Source organism: Vicia villosa, unplaced genomic scaffold (genome assembly GCF_029867415.1).
Source record: "Vicia villosa cultivar HV-30 ecotype Madison, WI unplaced genomic scaffold, Vvil1.0 ctg.000146F_1_1, whole genome shotgun sequence".
Taxonomy (NCBI): Eukaryota; Viridiplantae; Streptophyta; class Magnoliopsida; order Fabales; family Fabaceae; genus Vicia; species Vicia villosa.
Genome location: NW_026705038.1, coordinates 711,727 through 727,162, shown reverse-complemented (window position 1 = coordinate 727,162; position 15,436 = coordinate 711,727).

Genomic DNA, 15,436 nt, shown 5'->3' with positions numbered 1-15,436 from the left:
CTAATAAAAGTTGTTTCTTTTCTTTTGTTTAAACAAATTTAAATTTCAAGGTCCTTGAAAACATTGCATACGCATACGCATACCATTCATAAACATTGCATCACAGGTTTTTTTAAACAGGTCTCTCATCTTTCCTCTGTTTATTTCTGTAAGGAAATGGATCTCGAACAATCCGTCAAGAACCTCCAAGCTCAGAATGTTGAGTTCCAAGCTTTGATCCTGAATTTGTCCAAGGGGCAAGATGAGCTGAAATCCCTTCTAACTAAGAAGGAAAAGAAGACCAGAAAGCCGGTAAGTATTCTCAACATGGGGAGAAGATTCAAGGGCCCTCTCAAAAAGGTCAAAGAAGCTGAAATTCCCGAAAACAATGAACATGAAGACAATGACAGCATCAAGACTGACGCCAAGAGCAACATAGGCTCCGATGATCAGGATGATGAAGAGGACTATTACCATGAGGAAGAATATCCTGAAGAGAAGTACAGGCAACTAGAGGAACGTATGAAGGCTATGGAAATCTAGAAGGTACCTGGGCAGGATTTTGAGGAACTAGGGCTCATCCCTGGAGTCGTTACCCCTCCAAAGTTCAAGACTCCAACTTTTGCTAAATATGATGGAGTTTCTTGTCCTAAGATGCATCTGAGATCATATGTGAGGAAGATCCAACCTCATACCAAAGACAAGAGACTGTGGATTCATTTCTTCCAAGAGAGTTTGTCTGGGACTCAACTGAAATGGTACTATCAGTTGGAGAGTGCCAACATTCGCACTTCGGAGGACATGGTTGCGACTTTCTACAAGCAATATCAATACAATGCTGACCTTGCACCAACTCGCATGCAATTGCAAAGCATGTCTATGGGATCGAAGGAAAGTTTCAAAGAGTATGCTCAAAAGTGGAGAGATCTAGCTAGAAGAGTTCAACCTCCCTTAGCTGACAGAGAATTGGTGGACATGTTCATGAGTACACTAACTGGTCCGTTCTATAGTCACTTGCTGGGTAGCTCTTCATCTGGCTTCACTGACCTCATATTGACTGGAGAACATGTTGAGAGTGGTATTCGAAGTGGGAAGATTCAAGTAGGCGCCACCTCTGGTACTACAAAGAAGCCATACCATGGAAGGAATAAGTATAATGCTGTTCATAGTCAGAGGGGTCGTAATAAGAAAGATTAGAACTAGTCTGTTGGGGCCGTTCTAATCTCTGCACCAACACCTCAGCAAACCCCCAAACAAGGGTATCAGCGTAGGTCAGACGCACCCAGAAGGCAATTCACTAAGATCAACATGCCTTTATCTCAAGCCATGCAACATCTGTTAAAGGCCAACTTGATCACCATAAGAGATCCTCCGAAGAATGTCACTACTACGTCTCCAAACTATGGTTTTCCATGGGCTCTTAATTGCTTAGCTCACTTTTTGTTTGAAAATGTTTGCAGTGAATAAAGAAAAAGATTTGAAATAATGACTTTAGCTTGTAAATAAGCGTAGCCTTTTTGAAGGTTTTTGATAAAGTGTTAGAAAAAGATTTTTAAACTAGAGCAAGCAATTAGGAGGTAATTACCCTTAAATTTAAAAAGAATTCTTTTAGCCTTTCAGGGCTATCCATACCATAGGAGGGTAGGAAGTCCTTTTATTGGAGGTTGAAGGGTCGTCGAAATTATCGTTCGCCATAAGACTGTCCCTGCCATAGAGGGGGCAGGTAGTTTAAGGGAAGGATAAGAATAGTCATTATTAGGCAACCAGAGGACACCTCAGCATATCGTAGGCAACTTCGAGGGACGAGATCATATAACCGAATCGAAGGCAGCATCATTGGGACTTATGATCTTTTTGTGACAAGAATGAGCTGAGGGCAACATTGCTGAGGCATCCTCGTATTCAAGGGACTTGACTATTCTACACTGAAAAGGTATCAAGGCAACAGGCAATAGGCAACAAGCAACAGGCAACAAAAGGGTTTACCATAAAAGGTGTGTGGGTGCACAATCACGTGATTCAATTCAGATAATTATCTTGTAAATTAGTTATTCTAAATTCAGTTCGAGGTTACACTCCCTAGAATTACTAACCACACAATTATAATATAATGCATAACAGTTTAAGTGCCTTCAAGGCCACACAATACAACCAGGAGCAGTTACAAAATAAGCCATGGGGAAGGGGAAAAAAGCAATAAAATAAACCCCAACAGAGCAATAGGTTTAACACAAGTAATAATTAAAGAAGAAATTAAAAAGGAACGAGTTTGAGGTTACCGAAGGTTCGAGCTTTGACCGATTGGTTAACCCTGAAAATTGGCAAAGGAAGAATAAACAAAAGGGTGAGTGTAGGAGGAGTTCACTGACAACGTGGGACAAACCCTAATTCAAGGCAAAAGACAAAATAAAAAGTAAAATAATATTAAATTAAATAGGGATTCAGAAACTTAGCTTTTCGATTGGCATGGCGTGTAGTCGGAAGAATCCTGATGGTAACCCTGAAAAATTGCACAAAGAAAAGAATTTTTTTTTAGTGTAGGAATGATCTGATGACAAACCTCGTAAACCCTGATACGGGCACAAGTTAACTATGGTTAATAAAATAAATAAAAACCAAATTAATTAACTATTGGTTTTCAACCTAATTAATTAAATCGGAAAACATAAAATTTTGATTAAATTACTTAACCCTAATATGTATTTTAATCAATTAAAAAAAATATTGGTAATCAATTAAACAATTAAATTAATTTAAACATTATTAAAAATTATTATCAATAATTAATATTAAATAAAGTATTTTTATTTTTAATGTTTTTTTTATGAAAAAAAGAAATTTAGAACAATTTTTGTTAAAAAGGGATATTTAAAAGAACTTAAAAAAACTATATATAAACAATATAAATAAATAAAGAAAATAGACTATATAATTAAAAGTAAAAAAATTTTGGAAAATCTTAGCTGTGATCCAGTGCTGCAGGGCGTAGAGAGACCATGGTGCGCATGCATGCTCCAGTGCGTTGGATTGGATGCTGGAAAGATCTAACGGCTGATGGAATGAGGGTACATGATATCACATGCGTCTTAATGCACCAGACCTGTCTTGATTCAAACCAAAATGCGCGCGAAGCCCCAACCAATAGGGGAGTGCCACCTCTCCATCTTCTTCCTTGAAAATTTTAGACAGCTCCTTTTATAGCACTTTTTGCAGAAGCGCTATAAAAACATGAACCTTTTATACCTGGCATTTACGAATACATCCAAACAACACAAAAAATATTTCGCGACCATACTACTATGATCGTCCAAAGCCCCTGAGTTCAAAAACACCATTGGTTTCCCCTAATTTGGCCTCAATCGTAAAGCCCCAATTTTAGAGCTCGAAACCCTAATAATGGTGTTAGGCTTAAACAGGCACAAAAAGACAATTAAAGCTCCAGACACAATCAAAACCACGTCACAAGTAATAATATGCAAATAGATTTCACTATGAATGCTTGAATCAAACGAATCGAAGATTTTTAAAAAGATACAAACCGTGAGTTGTATGGGACTGTTCTTGATGCGTGGAGGCTTGGTGATGATATGGAAATCTTCAGAAGAGTCTCAGGAACCTAATTGAATCCTCAAAAACCTTTGAATCCTTCTGCAAGCACGAAACCGAATTGAATTTTTTCTTGAGCTTTTGGAAGTTTGTTATGGTTCTTGGAGGCAAAGAATTCGTAACCTAGTGCTCTCCAATCTTTATGCTCTTATAAGAGAATGTTTTTAGTTCAAAAACTTGGGCCAGATCTTTTTGTAGCTTGATTTGAAAGTTAGGAAAATATGATTGAAAATATGTTTTGAAAGCTTCCAAATTTGGTCTCAATTTCAATCTTTTTCCTTCAATCTTGTATTGCACGAAATTTGATTGATTATTTTGTTTAAATGGTGATTGGATTTGATTGGAATGGAGTCCTTAACAAAATATTTGATTTTCCATGATTTTCATAAATTAATTATCACTTTTAAATGATCAAAAATTTATATAAAAATCAGATAAAGTTAAAAAATTCGTGGGAATTGAGTTTGGAGTCTTGGATAACTTGAGGATCAAGTTTGGGCCATAAAAAGTTGGGCCTCTTTGCAAAGAAAATTATTTTGAACCCTTTTCCTTCACATTTTTCTTCTCAAAATTGTCCAAGTTTGACAAGGCATATCTCCCTCAATTTTTAAGGTATGGAGGAGTTCTAGGACTTTTTGGAAACCTCAAGATGTCCTCTACAAGCCACTTTGGGAGCTTTTTTCCATTTGAAGATTTTATCTTGATGATATTGGCTTTGATAAAAAACTGCTTTTGGTTGACTTTCAAAAAGGACCTATAATATTTTGATCCATATCTCTTAAATGAAGCATTTTTGGACTTGGCTTGTGAGAGAAAAAATAGTAGAGAATTCAATTTTTTTCAAAATGAGCTTTGGATGGGAAGTTTCTGATGTTCCATGTAGGAGTTATGACTGGTCAAAGTTCAGTTGACTTTCTCCTACGAAAACCCTAATTTAGAAACTTTTGATTTTGTTGATTTTTGATCTTTTCTTGATGAATCATGATCACCCTTGATCAAATGATGAATTATACTTCAAAATAAGGTTGTTGACAAAAAATCAGGAGTTTTGACTGTACTTTGACCACAGTTGACTTTTAGGTCAAATTAGTCGACTGTTGACTTTCTGAGCAATTGACTGGTCAATCCTTGGAATTGAAACCTGAATTTTGTCATGGAGATATTTTGAAACATCATAAGTCATATGAAATGCTTTGGAGCCTTTGATTCATTGGTTTTCTTCAGAGAAATCAAAACCCTAATTCCTTGAACCATTGTTTAGGAGGAGGTGTCTTTGAGCATTGTACTTTGATTTGAGTTTGAATAAGAGAAATGAGATGGGCAAATTTTGGGGTATGACAGCTTCCCCTGTTCAATCTTTTTAAACCTGAAGATGTAGAGTGGTATGTATGCCAGTCAGTATCTGAAGGTGGAAGAGGATTGAACACTAGAATACCCAGAAATTTGTACCATCGGGAACGAGCTTAGAGATGCCATCCGAATATTTGGGATTTGATTGTGATGGGCTTAAAGATGCCATCCAGCTTTGATAGACTTGGGGGTTAGAGTACGTCGTACGTTAGACCGTATCTAGAGGATATGCTTAGGATGAGTCGTACGTTAGACTAAATCCGCTGTAAGTGTCAAAGTAAGTCGTATTAGGCTATACTTTTTAGAACGAGTCATACATTAGACTGGGTCTAGTTTGCATCGATAGATGTCTGGAAAACCGTGCGTTAGGCTGAAGGATGGTTCGTATGTTAGACCAGATCCACTTTGCATTTGATAAATGTCTGGAAAGCCGTGCGTTAGGCTGGAGGATGGGTCGTAAGTTAGACCAAATCCACTTTGCATTTGATAAATGTCTGGAAAGCCGTGCGTTAGACTGAAGGATGGGTTTTGCGTTAGACCGGATCCCCTGTGTTGATACTTTTCAGGATACACCGTGCGTCAGGTTGATGTCAAGAGGAGTCGTGCGTCAGACTAAATCCTTTGTATTGGAGAAATAACAGAATGAGCCGTACGTTAGGCCGAGCTTTGACGAGTCGTACGTTAGACCATATTCAATAATTTGTCGGAATGAGCCGTACGTTAGGCTTAGATTTGAATAAGATTCGAATCTTTGTAATGTACCTGTAAGATAATGTCAGCTTTATGCAATGTCATGGTGTATGCGTTATATGACGAGTCTCTCAAAATAAATGAGAAACCCTTACGTCTATCATGAAGTAATGTATGCAATGTATGAATATGTATGTGATGTATATGATGTATGACTATGATTCATGCTATCTGGAGTATCTCGATTGAGAAAATAAATCTCTATGTCATTGTGATTTTGATGTCTGGTCTTGTTTAGAAGATATAAGCTGGGGATTTATGATTTCTGCTTGGGGATGGAAGCGATTCAGATGGTTGCTCTTGATGTACCCTGACTGGGGATGAGAGATATGAATGACCTTGTTTGGAAAATAGAGGAGTGTCGGAGAATCGACACTTTCGAAGATGTAAACTCCGTTGGGGAATTGAATCTTTATCGGGAAGAGGAATTTTGAGGATTACTCTGTGGGGATCCCTCCAGACTATTGACTCTGAGGGAGGACCTCTGGATTACTTAGACATTGTCTTATTGCCTTTCCTGTCTTTTACGAACATACATATTTTTTGCGAAAGAAAAGATAAATGATAATCATGTTCATATGCATATGTTCATTCAAAATTATCATTAGACGTTTTGCGTATTCGAGAAAGAGAGGAAAAACTCAGGAACATAGAAAGGAAAATAACTTGTATTAAGAAAAAAGCCGTGAATAGGCAAAGTAATAGGAGAACATTTGTGTATTTTTCTGAAAAGATACAAAGTAAAATAAAAGAAAAATAGGTATGTGGAAACAATCCGATTGAGTTTCAATTCTGCTATTGCCATTATGTCTTCGAGCATCTCATCCCTTGCTTGTTGGAGAAAGATGATTGAACCGGTCCGTGCCCTTTGAACTTGATATTGCTGATGAAACTGAATGATGGATGATCTGAACGAGACATAGTCGTACGCTTTATTCCTTAACTTTTGCCTAGGCCGCCCTTTCAAGTTTTCAGCCTACCAAGATACCCTTTTTTGCCCAAGTCGCCCTTTCAGGTTTTCAACTTGCCGGGTGTACATTTTTATATATATATATATATATATATATATCCCTAACTTTTTCCCAAACCCTTTTGGTTCGCCGGGATGCCCTTACTTTTGCCTAGGTACGTCGACCTAGCGGGTCGTATTTATGCGTAGTATTTTTTGACTATGTCTGTGTTCACAGGGTGTGGAAAGTCTTCACCGTCCATAGTAATGAGTATCATTGCTCCTCCAGAAAAGATCTTCTTGATTACAAATGGTCCCTCATAGGTGGAAGTCCACTTGCCCCTGGGATCACCTTGTGGTAGAATGATTCGTTTTATTACCAAGTCACCAATCTGGTATGCTTGTTGCTTGACTCTCTTGTTGAATGCCTTGATCATACGCTTCTGATATAATTTCCCATGACAAACAGCCGCAAGCCTCTTCTCGTCAATTAAGTTTATCTGGTCTAGTCGAGTCTGGATCCATTCATCTTCGTCTAACTCTGCGTCCTTCATGATCCTCAGAGACGGAATCTGAACATCAATCGGTAAAACAGCTTCCATGCCATAGACTAGTGAGAACGGGGTTGCCCCAGTTGAAGTACGTGCTGAGGTACTGTAACCATGAAGAGCAAATGGTAACATCTCATGCCAATCTTTGTAAGTAACCGTCATCTTCTGTACAATCTTTTTTATGTTCTTGTTGGCGGCCTCCACTGCGCCATTCATCTTCGGTCTATAAGGAGAAGAGTTGTGATGCTTAATCTTGAACTGCATGCAAAGCTCAGTAATCATTTTGTTGTTCAAGTTGGTACCATTGTCCGTGATAATCCTTTCGGGGATGCCATACCGACATATGAGGTTATGCTTAATGAATCGGGCCACCACATTCTTGGTAACGGAGGCGAATGAAGCAGCTTCTAACCATTTGGTGAAGTAATCAATGGCCACAAGGATGAAACGATGTCCATTGGAAGCAGTGGGTTTGATTTCCCCGATCATATCACTGCCCCACATCACAAAAGGCCAAGGAGATGTCAGAACATTCAAAGGAACTGGAGGTACGTGTACTTTGTCAGCGTATATCTGGCATTTGTGGCAAGTTCTAGAATGTTGATGGCAGTCATTTCCATAGGGGACCAGTAGTAATCCGCTCTCAGAATCTTTTTAGCCATAGTATGTCCACTAGAATGAGTTCCAAAGATACCATCATGCATATCTTCCATAATCTCTTCTGCTTCCTTCTTGTTCACACAACGAAGCAGAGTTGAATCATGATTGCGCTTGTATAGGGTACCATTGCTCAGGAGGAATTTGGACGCAAATCTTCTTAAGAATTTCTTGTCATTGATAGATGCCCCTTCAGGGTATTCCTGAGTTTCGAGATATCTTTTCACTTCATGAAACCATGGCTTTTCTTCAACCTCGTCAGTAGCTATCTCGTAACAGTATGCCGGTTCGTCATGTCTTTCAATAATAACTATAGGAGCCTCATTGTCCCATCTGACCCTGAACATGGATGACATAGTAGCTAATGCGTATGCCAAATGATTTTCCTCTCGGGGAATGTGTTCAAACGTAATCTCTTCGAAGTGAGGAATCAGAGATAACACCAAATCCTTGTAAGGCATGAGATTAGGATGCTTTGTGTCCCATTCTCCTTTGATCTGACTAATTACTAAAGTTGAATCTCCATATACTTCCAAGATCTTGATTCTTAAGTCAATAGCAGCTCTGAGACCTAAGATACACGCTTCATACTCAGCCATATTGTTGGTACAATCGAAACATAGTCTTGCTGTAAATGGAGTGTGTCCACCTGCCGGGGATATAATCACAGCGCCAATACCATTACCAAGTGCGTTCGAAGCTCCGTCAAAAACCATGGTCCATCGGGATCCTGGTTCAGGTCCTTCATCCGGACCGGGTTGTTCACAATCGGTAACAAGCATAACATCTTCATCTGGAAATTCAAAACTCATAGATTGGTAGTCGTCTACAGCTTGCTAAGCCAAGTGGTCTGCCAACACACTTCCCTTGATTGCTTTCTGTGTCGTGTATTGGATGTCATACTCTGTTAATATCATCTTCCATCTTGCTATTCGTCCAGAGAGAGCGGGTTTCTCAAACACATACTTGATAGGATCCATTCTAGAGATCAATAAAGTGGTATGGTTTAACATATACTGTCTCAGTCGGCGAGCAGCCCATGCCAAAGCACAACAAGTTTTCTCGAGCAGTGAGTATCTTGTTTCACAGTCGGTAAACTTTTTGCTAAGGTAGTATATTGCATGCTCTTTTCGACCAGACTCATCATGTTGCCCCAGTACACACCCCATTGAGTTCTCCAATACTGTTAAGTACATAAATATAGGTCTTCCCTCAACTGGTGGTATCATGATCGGAGGTTCCTGAAGGTACTTCTTGATCTTGTCAAAGGCTTCTTGACATTGGTCGTTCCATTTCACTGCTTGATCTTTCCTCAGTAACTTGAAGATTGGCTCACAAGTAGCGGTCAGATGGGAAATAAACCTGGCAATGTAGTTCAAACGTCCCAAGAATCCTCTAACTTCTTTCTCATTCCATGGGACCGACATTTCTTATATGGCTTTTACTTTCGCAGGGTCAACTTCAATACCTTTACTGCTAACCACGAACCCTAGTAGCTTACAGACCTCACACCAAAGGTACACTTGTTCAGATTCAGTCTTAACTTGTATTTTTTCAACCTATCAAACAACTTCTACAGATGGACCAGATGTTCTTCTTCAGTGTTGGACTTTGCAATCATATCATCAAGATAGACCTCTATCTCTTTATGAATCATATCATGGAACAAAGCTACCATTGCACGCTGATACGTTGCCCCTGCGTTCTTCAACCCAAATGGCATTACTTTGTAACAAGAAGTGCCCCAAGGAGTGGTGAAAGTCGTCTTTTCCATGTCTTCGGGTGCCATCTTAATCTGATTGTAACCTGAGAAGCCATCCATGAAGGAAAACACTTTGCATTACGCATTACTGTCAACTAGGATATCAATATGTGGTAGCGGGAAGTCATCTTTAGGACTTGCTTGATTCAAATCTCTGTAGTCTACACACATTATGACCTTTCCGTCTTTCTTAGGTACCGGGACTATATTAGCGATCCACGGCGGATAGCTCACAACCTTTAGGAAACCGGCATTGAACTGTTTCTCAATCTCTTCCTTGATTTTCTGGGCCATGTCAGGTCTGCTTCTTCGTAACTTCTGTTTAACCAGAGGACTGTTTTCTTTGATAGGTAGATGGTGAACCACAATATCAGTATCGAGCCCAGGCATATCTTCGTAAGACCAAGCAAAGATCTCAACATTGTCTCGTAACATCTGAATTAATCTCTGCTTGACCATCTTCTCTAGTTCATCCCCTATCTTGATTTCTTTCTTTTCTTCGTCAGTACCTATGTTCACCATCTCAATTGGCTCTTCATGCGGCTGTATAGTCTTTTCTTCTTGCTCTAACAATTTGGAAAGTTCTCTAGGCACTTCAGAATCTTCCTCACCTTCATCCTCAGCTTGGTAGATCGGATTTTCAAAGTCATATTTAGAAATAGCAGAGTCGTTATCAATAGGATCCAGAGTGGATATGGATATGCAGTGCATTATGAGGGTGTGTGTAAGAACACATAACTATAGAAAAGCAAAGAAAATAAAAGCGAACACACAATTTTGAATACGAAACGTCTAATGCTTTATTGAATGAAAATATGCTTATGAAATGACAGCCCTAACAATGGACCGTTGTGCCCCGGGCAAGACACACGGTTTTAAAGTTTATTGTTTATTGAAGTACAGAAATTAAAATTGGAAAACATAAAGGAAAGAAAACAAAACTAAGAACGACAATTACTCCTTTCTATAGGAGATAGAGACAATGTCTTCAGTCTTCCAGTTGTCCAGCCCTTCGTCAGGTGTAGGAAAGATCCACTTGTCCAGGTTGCAATCATCTTCATTTTCTCCTATGACATTGACCCCTTTGTTGATGAAACGATACTTCAGACCTTCTGGGCGAGAGTGTTGTTCTCCCTTCTGATCTTTAGCAGTGTAGCCTAAACCCCATTTGTTGGATTTGTAGGGGATATCAGGGAGTTGCCCCCAGATAGTACAACCACCTTCTTCAACCACGGCCCTAGCATCTTTCAGAGAAGCCATTGTAGGAGGAATTCTGGTGACTTTAGGGAAGTATAGGCAGGTTTAGCCTCAGGAGCCACTTGAGGGACCAACTCAAACGCCTGTCGGGGAGATTCGAAAGCTTATCCAATAAACTCAACATACTTGGTCTCATCTATAAAGCTTACCACGTATTCTTCTTCACCATACACAGTAACAATCTTGCCTTTCGCCGGGTATTTCAGTTTTTGATGCTGAGTTGAAGTCACATCATTTGCCCCATGTATCCAAGGGCGTCCAAGTAGACAGGAATAAGCGGAATGAATGTCCATCACATAGAACACAATGTTGAAAATCTGGGAACCTACTCTGATTGGGAGCTCCACTTCGCCATATACTGTACTCATTGAACCGTCGAAAGCTTTTACTATCACATCACTGGATTTCAGCACGATTCCTTCAGGATTGAGTTTGTCCAATACCATCTTAGGTAGCACATTCAGAGATGAACCATTGTCAACTAGTACGTGGGTCAGAGTGGTGCCCCCACATTCAATGGAAATGTGCAGCGCCTTGTTGTGATTCTTTCCACTAGGACTCAAATCAGCATCAGAAAACCCCAGGTAATTGTCTGTCGTCAGATTTGCAATACAAATCTCGAGTTGTGTGACAGAAATCTCTTGGGGCACGTAGGAAACCTCTAGAAACTTCATCATTGCCTTGGCGTGAGTCTTGGGACAACTTAGGAGTGACATCATATAGATCTTGGAAGGAGTATGCCCCATTTGTTCAACAATGTCATAATCACTCTTGCGGATGATCTTCAAGAACTCATTGGCCTCTTCAGGAGATGGATTTTCAGTAACATCCTCAACTGGTGTCTGGACTGGTCCATGCAGCGGTCCTTTACATCGGGTATCAGCATTCTGGTTAGGAGTAGGGGTACCAGCAGGTGCAGCAGTGTTTGGAGAGATTTCTGGAGAAAACACTCTTCCACTTCTTGTCACTTTACTAGTTCCAGCAATATTACCCACATCAGGGTTAGCGTCTTCAACAACCTTGTCAGATACAAGCTCTTGTTTAACCCCCTGTATATAGACCTCGACACCATAGTTCCAAGGGATAGACTTATCACAAGAATATGGAATTGGACTAGGCTTAGTGATGATAATAGGAGCCACATGGGGTTCAACAGAAATCTTGAATGGAGCCTTAGTAGGGATCTTCAGTGGAGCTTTGGAAATTACTGATACGTCTTTAATCTTTAAGCCACGAGAGAAACCATCGCACAAGTTTTCTATAGAGGGGATCTTTTCAAACCTGATGGTACGACAATCCATCCAGCCTTGAATACCTCTTTTCAGGTTCTCACAACTATTGGGTTGGGATGCACAATAATAACAATCCGGATCGCAACCTGGAAATAAACTGGCTTGCAGCAGCTTTCTCTTGATATTTGGGAGAGGAGTTGACAGATCTCTCACATCATAGACATGGACCGTGTCCATGATAGCATTAACAGTCTTGTCATGTTTCGGCATGGGGGCAGTGATGACATTAGGAGTCTCTGGAGCGTCGAACTCGATTTCACCAGCTTCTATCATGTCTTGGACTTTGTTTCTCAGGGCCCAACAATTGTCTGCATGGTGCCCAGGAGCATTGGAATGATAAGCACATGTGGCTTTAGGATCATAAGTTGGGTTTGCAGTGTTGACAATCTTTGGAGGACCCCTCGGGTGATCAAGTTAGCCTTCAATAGATGTTGTAGGGCTTGAGACAAAGGCATGTTAATCGGGGTGAATTGTCTTCTCGGTCTGTCTGTCTTGCGCTGATACCCTTGTCTGGGAGCTTGTTGAGGTGTTGGTGTAGAGATTAGAACGGCTCCAACAGACTGATTCTGATCATTCTTACTACGGCCCCTCTGACTATGAACAACATTAGACTCGTTTCTTCCATGGTATGGCTTCTTTGCAGTACCAGAAGTGGCCCCTACTTGAATCTTCCCACTTCGAATACCACTCTCAACACGTTCTCCAGTCAGTATGAGATCGGTGAAACCAGATGAAGAACTGCCCAGCAAGTGACTATAGAACGGCCCAGTTAGTGTACCCATGAACATGTCCACCAATTCTCTATCAGTCAGGGAAGGTTGAACTATTCTAGCTAGATCCCTCCATTTTTGAGCATACTCCGTGAAACTTTCCTTAGGTCCCATAGACATGCTTTGCAACTGCATGCGAGTTGGTGCGAGGTCAGCATTATATTGTTATTGCTTGTAGAAAGCAGTGGCCATGTCTTCCCAAGTGCGAATGTTACCACTCTCCAGCTGGTAGTACCATTCCAGTTGAGTCCCAGACAAACTCTCTTGAAAGAAATGAATCCACAGTCTTTTGTCTTCAGTATGAGGTTGGATCTTCCTCACATACGATCTCAGATGCATCTTGGGGCAAGAGACTCCATCATACTTAGCAAAAGTTGGCGTCTTGAACTTTGGAGGGATAGCGACTCCAGGGATGAGCCCTAGTTCCTCAAACTCCAGCCCAAGTACCTTCTAAACTTCCATATTTCTCATCCTTTCCTTTAGAAGTCTGTACTTCTCATCAGGATAGTCTTCGTCATGATAATAGTTCTCTTCATCATCATCTTGATTAGCAGAGCCTACATTGCTTCCGGCGTTGGTCTTGATACTAGCATCATCATCTTCTTCCTCGTCTTTGGGAATTTCAGCTTCTTCAGCCTTTTTGAGAGGGCCTTTGAATCTTCTTCCCAGGTTGAGAACACCCACTGGTTTCTTAGCTTTCTTCTTCTTCTTCTTCTTCTTAGTCAAAAGGGATTTCAGCTCGTCTTACCCCTTGGACAAATTCAGGATCAAAGCTTGGAACTCAGCATTCAGAGCTTGGAGATTTTTGACAGATTGTTCAAGATCCATTTTCTCACTGAAATAAACAGCGGAAAGATGAGATATTTGCTTTATAAAACCTGTGATGTAATGTTTATGAATGGTATGATTATGCGAATGCAATGTTTTCAAGGAGTTTAAAGGCTTTTTAACACATTTAAAGAAAGAAAATAGAAGCAAAATAAATTAGTAACTTAATTGAAAACCAATGTATTATAAGTTTCATAGTTACATCAAAAGGTACTGATAATAATAATAAAATAAAATAAAAAGAAATCAATCTTCAAGTCGGCGCTTCCTCTTCAGCCACCTGATCTCTTCTTTATGAGCTTTGATCATTTCATTCTTTTCCTGAACAAGTCTGTCAATCTCTCGTTCCCATGATTGTATTTGATCTGGAGAAATAAAATCTTCAATCTTCCATTTATGGGAGAAGTAGTCAAGCATACCGTCTCGCTCTTTAGCATCAGCCACTAACACTGCTTTTTTAGCCTCAACCACACGTAAGCGCTTTTCAAGATTAGCCTTTTCTTGCCTCAAGCAAGCAACAGTGGCAGCAAGGTCTTCGTCTGGAGCGGGTACACAAGGCTCCACCTCTACAGGAATGTCTGGAGGAGTAATCCTTGGAACTACAGGTGTGTCAGATGGATATGGTATTCCAAACTCAACGACTCGATCGTAAATCCATCTAAAATAGAGGTCTGAAGGAGTATAGTTTCTTAATCCCAAATCTCTTATACCCACCTTTTTTTACCTCGTACCAAGCTTTAATGAAACGACCCTTTTTTCCGGTTGTGTCGGAATCGTAGTCGAAGTTTTCCGCACTAAGATATATGGAACGAGGCCTATCTTTCAAAGCAAAACCAAACTGATGTCGAGCAAGGATAGGATTGTAAGTGATTCCCCCTCAGGTACCAAGAAGAGGCACATTAGGGAATTCTCCGCAACAATCAAATAGCTGGATACCCTCGAACTCTTTTTGATGCCAGATGATGTCATCATAATAAAGCTTCATAATTCTCTGAATCCAAGTCTAACCTTCTTCATTCCTTATCACTGATCGAGGCAAGTGCGAAATAAACCACTTGTGCAGAAGAGGAATACATCCGAGAACACAACCTTGTCTTTTTGATACTCTAACATTGATGGAATGCAATAAATCACCAAGTAGAGTGGGAACAGGATTCTTGCTAAGGAAGATCTTAATAGCAGCCCTATCAATAACTTTGTCGCAACGGTGAAACAAAACTTGTCCATATATCAGTAACGTTAGAACACTTTCCAAAGCATCCATGCTTAAGGCTTTAGCAAAAATTTTGGCCTTCTCGTATATGAAATCCACAGGTATCCCAGAATAGTATCTTCTATTAATCCAAACATTGTTAATTTCTGCCCTTGGTAAGTGTAAAGCAGCAGCAATGTTTTCCAACTTAGGACCTCCTTCCTCACCAATGTAAGGAATTTGATCGGGTATGGGGATGTCCATTATGTGAGAAAATTCTTCCAATGTTGGTACCAGTTGAAAATCTCTATAAGTAAAACAATGAAGAAGAGGATCATAAAACTGCATCATGGATTTGAGGAGAGCTTCATCCACTTTGGTTCGCATCAAACTTATCAGTTTGTTGAGAGGCTCAGTGAGGACGAGAGAATCAGTAATGTCATCACATAAGAGCTTTAATGTAGTAGGTACTTTCTTGAAGTTGAGAAAGAAA